This window comes from Galeopterus variegatus, unplaced genomic scaffold, assembly GCF_000696425.1.
Source record: "Galeopterus variegatus unplaced genomic scaffold, G_variegatus-3.0.2 Scaffold150, whole genome shotgun sequence".
Lineage (NCBI taxonomy): Eukaryota > Metazoa > Chordata > Mammalia > Dermoptera > Cynocephalidae > Galeopterus > Galeopterus variegatus.
Genome location: NW_007726261.1, coordinates 809191 through 816985, shown reverse-complemented (window position 1 = coordinate 816985; position 7795 = coordinate 809191). Strand labels below are relative to the sequence as shown.

The following is a 7795-nucleotide window of genomic DNA, read 5'->3' as shown; positions in this document are numbered from 1 at the left end:
CCGGTACGGGCGCGACACTGAGGGTTGCGATCCGTTGCCGGACATGATAAAAGAAAAAAAAAAAAAAAAAAAATACAAGAACTGTCATGTGACAGATGCACAGAAGTCCAGGAAATAATCACATTGCTCCTTTCCATTTCAGGCGAAAATAGACACCACTTTGGCAAGACAGAAGGGCCTATACTTGCATCTATTATATTAGCCAAATTTCTTTTTCTCCATCAAAAAAGTTATTCAGAGAGGTTGTACCTGCCTACAGCCCTAGGATGTGAACCAGGAGTAGGGGTCGAATTACATGTAGAACCAAGAAGAATGGGCATTTGCGATCCGTACTTAAGATGTCAGCAAGGGAGCCTCTGGAAGAACTCTAAAACCAACACACAGTATCAACACAAAGGCATGTTAAAGAGAGACTGGCTCCCAGGTGAGGGCAAGAGTGAACAGATGCACACCTCCGGGTACTGTTTCTACTCTTAGGTGTACACCCATACATGTATATGTCCATACATGCCCACTTTGCAGAGAAGAGCAAAGAAAGAGAAACTGGGAATGAGCCAGAGTTCCAAGAAAAGTAGGAGAACGGAGCAGAAAAGAACTCCAACAACGGTGGTTAAGAAAGATCCAGTGGGGCCGGCCCGGTGGCGCACTGCTACAGTGCGCCACTTGGGAAGCACGGCGGCGCTCCCGCCGAGGGTTCGGATCCCACATACAGACCGGTTCCCACTCACTGGCTGAGCGAGGGGCGGGCGCAGCGCCGAGGTTGCGATCCCGTTGCCGGTCCCGGTCCGGTACGGGCGCGACACTGAGGGTTGCGATCCTTTGCCAGACACGAAAAAGACAAAAAGGAAAAAAAAAAAAAGAAAGATCCAGTGGCTTGTTTTAGGAATAAGGATTAGCCTCAAATCTCAAAGCAAGCATCAACTACACAGACACAGTTTCCTGTGTGTGTGTTCTGGGTACTGAGACTCCTGGATTCCCCCATCAACTGTAATGAGACACAACAAGGATCTAAGGACAGTCCCCCTGCACCCCAGGGACAGAGAGAGCCTTCAGGAAGAAAGTGAGCACAGCTGAGCAAATGGAAGTCAACACTTGAAGTGACCCGTGGCTCAGCCTTCAGCCCTGTGATGAATCCTCATCAGCCCACAGCTGGTGAGAGCCTGCCAAACAGCAAAGCCCCCACGTGACAATATAGAACATGCTGAACGAAACCCCAAGTTGTTTCCATCCCAATGGTGACAACTGTTCCAGCCCCTACTGCAGGGAGTGACCTAATAACAATATAAACCCAAAACAGTTATTTAAAGAAAAAATTTGAAGGACTTCCAGTTAAAGATAATAGACTGAACACATTAATTTACATTCACATCCTCTCAAAATCCCATTGAAATACCAATTAAGTTTTTTTTTTTTTCTAAAGGCATCGCCCTTAAGGAAAAAGAAAATTGGAGAGGAAACAAAATAACAAAATTATAGAAGCTGAGAAGCAGGTAGGGAACTGGTAAATAACTTGACAGACCTGAGAAAATTTCATTCTTAGCTGGAAGTGAGCAGCACCAAAATACATTGATTAAAATGGACCAACTCACAAAAGGCTGATGAACTGCTACCATAAGTGAGGGTGAACAAGGGGCTATAAAACAAAAGAAGGGATAGAAAGGTCTGTTTAAGAAGCAATTAGCAGAATACTACTGGTTCATTCTTTGGAGAAGGTCAAACAGTAGGTCCAGACTGAGTTGAAGATCAGGGTATCTTACTGAAAATATAGAGAAAAAATAATACACATTGAACTTTTGAAGTTCTCCTATTCTTCTTCCCTCTCTCCAACCCCAAACACAGAACAGCAGGCACCCAACATATACCTCTAAGCAAGGGAATGAAAAAGTATTCTTCCAGGGATCTAACCAGCCCAAGAGAAAAAACCTAGAGAGATTAGTCTGGGGGCTCTCCAGTGGAGTAGCATAGCCAGACCACCCCAGCAAGAGACCCAAAGTAAATATTCATAGGCCTTCTAATCAACTCTTCAGTACCCCATTCCAAGATCTGAGTAGACAGCGAGAAATCACCTTACATTTGAGACAAGCACCTAAGATGAAAGACAGGGACCAGAATAAACAGAAAAGCAACTTGTAGGTAAGCAAGACTATTTAGGAAAAACGCTTCAAAAGCAAACTATCAATAATATTCCCAGAGAGAGAGGATTAGATGGTAAAGTCATGAAACAAGAATAGGGAGATATCTAAAATGAAGGAAAAACAGAAAAGGTATTTTTCAAAGCAAAACTATGACAGCAGAAATAGGGGAAAGAGGTAAAAAAAAAAAAATGTCCATGAAACAGACAAAGGATAAGAAAAAAGAAAATAAGAGAACTATTTTCTAAGAAATCAAGAAGGGGGTGGGGGGTGAAGGATAACACACAGAACTAATCAAAGATATAATTCAATTGTCCCAGAACCAATGGACATAAGTCTCAACACTCAACAGCTCAGTAAGCACCCAGAACAATGGAGAAAGCTCAGTAAGCACCCAGAACAATGGAGAAAAGAAAACCACACTCACGCACCTCAGAACATGAAGGACAAAGAAAAGAGGCTACAAACTTCCCCAGTGGAAGCAGAATTTTTACAAAGGATAGAAAATTAGAAATGGCATAGGATTTCTAAACAGCAACGTGGTAAGCTAGTAAACAACGAAGGTTCTCTGCTCTGCCATTTTGAAAAAAATGAAAAAGAAAAATAAAGGAATACCTTCAACATCCTGAGGGAAAATTATTTCCAACCTAGAACCATATACCTAAGCCGAAATATGTGAGAAGTAGGATAAAGACATTTCCAGACATGCAACCTCTAAAGACTTTATCTCCCACCAAAAGAAGGGGGAAAATCTAGAAATAGTGAAATATAGATTCCAAGACATAGGGAATCCAACACAAAAGTGAATCAGAGAATTATTCATAATAACCAAAAAGTGGAAACAATCCAAATGGCCATCAAGTGATGAATAATGGATGAACAAAATGTGGGATATCATACAATGAAATATTATTCAGACTTAGAAAAGGAATTAAGTATTGACTCATGCAACAACATGGATGTACCTTGAAAACATTATGCTGAGTGAAAGAAGCTAGATACAAAAATCCATATATGGTATATGCCCATTTATACGAAATTTCCAGAATAGGTATTAGTGCTAGGGGTATGCAGTTTCTTTTGGGGGGTGGGGGTGATAAAAATGTTCTGGAATTAGACAGTGATGATGGTTGCACAACTTTGTTAATATACTAAAGACCACTGAACTTAAAAGAGTGAATTATATCTTAATAAAGCTGTGATTTAAAAAAAAGAAAAAAAGTGACACAGAGGGTGTAGGCCCACAGAGCAGCCAGGCTTCTTCTAGCTAGAGCAGGTCAGGGGGCAGCCAGAGAGACTGCCTCAGGATGCAAGTGATGGGTGACTGTAAGTGCTTGAACATACCCAGGGGATTTATATACTGAGGGAGATCTTGGAGTTGAATTACTGATAAATACACAGAACACCAAGCCCCCCCCCCCCAAAGGCAAGTACTAACTTTAGAGAAATCAAACATTCAGGAAAAATGATCATGTACCTCTCAGCTCAGATGTGGAAAACATTTTCAGAGTCATAATAACATAATCATTGAATACTGATCTAACCAAAATGACATGACTGCTAGAGAATGGGGGACCGTGTGTGTGTGTGTGTGTGTGTGTGTGTGTGTGTGTGTGTGTGTGTGAGATGTGGGGTTGGAGGAATCAAAGAGAGTTCTTCTTCCACAGTGATAAATCAAAAATTGGCAACAGACATGTTCAGAGATATTGAGGCAACTACAAAAAGAATCAGTTAAAAAGGTTTCAAACAGTTGCTTCTGGGGAGTGGGAAGTAGGGGAGATGGTAGCCAGAGGTCTTATGTCTTTTATAATAAAGCTAAGAGAACTAATGAGTTCTTATCTAAGTTCTACAAAATTTTTATTTAAAAACACAAACCAGAGGGGTGGCCAGTTAGTTCAGTAAGTTAGAATGCAGTGTTATAACACCAAGGTCAAGAGTTCTGATCCCTGTACCAGCCACGTGCCCAACACCTACACACACACACACACACACACACACACACACCCCCCAAATTTTTATAAACTATGCTAACTTAGATAAAATAGCAGCAATGCACATCAGCAGAGCAACCAGGGCAGAAGCAGCTTGGCAAGTACCCCCATATGAAGTTGGATGTAGCTGGTTAGCAGAGCCTGGTGCTAATATATATCCAAGCTGTAGAACTAACAGCCCCCTAGTCAGCCTCTATTCTCCAAATGACCTTCTAATCTTTGCCAGCCCAGGCAGCTTTCCTCCACAAGGAGATCCTGCTGGTCAGGGAGACACAGCCATCCAACCTGCTTCATGTCTCCACACTTCATTAGCAATCAAGCTCCTGGCCTTCTGCCCTCCAGGCACCAGGCCCTCTGTGAGTATATTTCAGAAGAATCAGCAATCTTCCACAGAGGAGACAGACGTTTAAATAAACTTTTTGACCTTCAATGCTAGGGACAGACCCTGGACAGTCATGAATTTATAGAAGATCTCTTACAAACTAGCCAGTCAACCTTTCTCTGCAACTATCTAACCTCCTTCTACCTTGGTTCAGTCCCTGCAGCTTTAACAAGCACGTCAGAAATGTCAATTCCACATATGAAATAATATAATTAAAAAAACCCCAACTCTATCATCCTTCCCTCATCAGTAGGCAGCCTCGAAGGTGGCCCCCAAGGATTCTTGCCTCCTGATATGCACATAATTATGTAATGCCTCCACCTTCAGTATGTGCTGAACTTGCTGACCCACCACTAATGGGCAGAACATGACAGAAGTGATGGGATGTCACCTCTGAGATTAAGATACTTCTTGGGGCCGGCCCGGTGGCGCACTGGATAGTGTGCGCGGCGGCGCTCCCGCCCGAGGGTTCGGATCCCACATACAGACCGGTTCCCGCTCACTGGCTGAGCGAGGCGTGGGAGCAACACCGAGGGTTGCAATCCCGTTGCCGGTCCCCGGTCCGGTACGGGGGCAACACTGAGGGTTGCGATCCGTTGCCGGACACGGAAAAAGACAAAAAAAAAAAAAAAAGATACTTCTAAGCCGCTGGACTCTGGGGTAACTGGTTACACAGCAACAGATAACTAATACAGTGTCTTTACTTATCCCATAGGTACTTCTTGAGAGACTACTCTAAATAAGACTCTGAGTTAGACCACAGAGTTGTAAAGATGGTGACATGATCCCTCATGAACATTTATAGAAAAGAAAACTAAGAAGCAGACTTGCCCAATGTATCTCTGTAGCTTACGGATTAATATTTACAAAGTGAGAGAAGTAATTTAATAGGTTAGCCATGTCCATCTCTCTATTGCCAAAGACAGATGGGTGGCAAGGCACAGGAAGTCATTCATTCCATTAGCCTAAGTTCACACAAGCACAACTGATCTGTTTATTGTCAAGTCAGGAAGGTATCACTTACCTTGGGAGTAAGAGAACATTTGGGTGTTCAAAGAAGGCAGACAAAATAATGTCAAGTCATTTGAGAGACAAAAATAACAAGTTATAATACCATTCTATATTGTTTGCACGTCCCCCCATAAACCAGTTAATTTAGAAGGGATCAATTGTGATTGAATTTTGAAAGTCAATTCTAAACAATAAATATAAATATTTGTGACTGATCAAACTATTTTTTTAAGTTGCATTTTTCCTTGAGGGTGATCCATTAGTTTTGAAATAGAAAGAATGACTATTTAATATGTCAGGAGAAAAACATTCTGTTCATGTCAGTAATAGCTCACTCTGATTTCAAGAACACAGGCTTTAAAACATTGCTTAGCAAGGCAATCTTGAACCTAAAATGTAATCATTGACTATTTCAGTCCATATTTTGAGTTGCTCTGACAGTGTTCAGAACTTTAAATTTTGCCCTGGTCAAAGACTGCAGAAAAAGTGCAGCTGCCAGTATCCAACAACACAGAGACTTTCATCTACCTGGCTGGATATTTCCAATTTCATTAAGAAACTTAAGTTGGGCTTTGAAAAAAATTTTAAAATTTATAAGCTAATATACAAAAATACATCAAAAAGCAAAAAATAAGGGCTGTATTTAATGTACTAAACAAAATTTGAAACCTACATCCATATTCAGTAAGTTCCCAGAAAAATTAAAGTAGTGATATTGCTTCAACTTACACAGCGGGCCGGCCCGATGGCGCACTGGATAGTGCGCCGCTTGGGAAGCGCGGCGGCGCTCCTGCCCGAGGGTTCAGATCCCACATACAGACCGGTTCCCGCTCACTGGCTGAGCGAGGCGCGGGAGCAACGCCGAGGGTTGCGATCCCGTTGCCGGTCCCCGGTCCGGTACGGGGGCAACACTGAGGGTTGCGATCCGTTGCCGGACACGGAAAAAGACAAAAGACAAAAAAAAAAAAACTTACACAGCACTTTGGGGTTTACAAAGCATTTTCAAGTGAATAATCTCATTGGAACCTTCAAACAGGACTCACTCAGGCCATTTTAAGCTTCTGCCAAACATAAAGATATCAATGTTATTTGTCTAGCATAGGATCCCCCATTAACCCAATCAACCTAGTTAAATTAACATCCACATTATTCAACAGAAAATCTACACTCTATTTACTTGCCTATACTCTCAGTAGCCAGCAATTTTCTCCTGTATTTCCACGATGGGATAATTACAGAAGTTAGACTCTAAACAGAAAAAGAATGATCTGGCAAAAACAATAAGCCTCCTCCTTTTAAACTCAAATAGTCAGACACTGAAACTGTTTAGTAGAAGCACAAAGACATTTACTTTATATCAGAACTCTCCTTCATGTTCCAGAAAAGCTATGGGTTAGTTGGCACCATCAGCAGGTCATTTAAACTTAGAGAACATTACACAGTTTTTCACCTCATTGCAGCCTGCCACATTATCTGTTTGGGGTGTCTGTGATAAGTCATCTAAAATAAATAGACACTATGCTGGTCTCACTAGCAGGCACCAGAGGACACATGGGGTTTTCCGCCTAAATTATTTTAAGCAAAACTTCAAATACTGTGGAGAGCAGCATGGCAAACAGTGTGATATGGTTACTGTTTTGCTTTCAATTTGAACATACTTAGCATGATCCCGGATGCACACAGTGTGAGCTGCTGGGGCAAATGTGGATAGAGAATCATTGGAAATTCAGAGATGGTCTCCTAGGGCATTGTAATAAACAAAAGTAGGCATGCCCAGGTCCTGTAACAGCTGGCCAGGTTGTGTGTTGGGTAATCTGGGACACTTTAAGTTTCCAAAGGAGAAAGGTTACTCAGGGGCGAGACGACCATGATCCCTATGAGACAGCTGGTGCCCACGGTTGTTCCAGCAAAGGAAACAGCTTTCCTAACGGTAACATCCACCATCTTCTGGGTGTTCACTGTGGCAAGGAGAAAGCATGGTGAACAAGACAGTGGGGCTCTGCAATGAGACAGACACCCAGGTTTCAAAGTCTGCCTCCACCGTTTTACCACTGGTTGACCTTGGGCCAGTCTTTCATTTATCTGCTCCACAGCCAGCTACTTAAGATTCATTCTGTGCCAGGCACTAGAGATACAGGGATGTATTGGGGGGGGGGGGGGGGGAAGGCCGCTGGCCGTATCAAGGGGGAAAGAGGGGGGCAGCTGCAGTAGCTGTAGCAGCAGGGAGGTGCATAACTCAGACCTATCTCCAAAGAATGATGTGCCATTCTGCTGAAGGG

The 7795-nt window shown here is 42.6% G+C and overlaps 1 protein-coding gene across 1 annotated transcript in view; it reads right to left on the bottom strand.

Moving 5' to 3' along the window:
* The window catches only part of LOC103607302 (sorting nexin-29), a gene marked incomplete at its 3' end in the record, with an annotated part of 379169 nt that overhangs the window by 117886 nt on the left and 253488 nt on the right, over positions 1 to 7795 (bottom strand). The window lies entirely within an intron of this gene.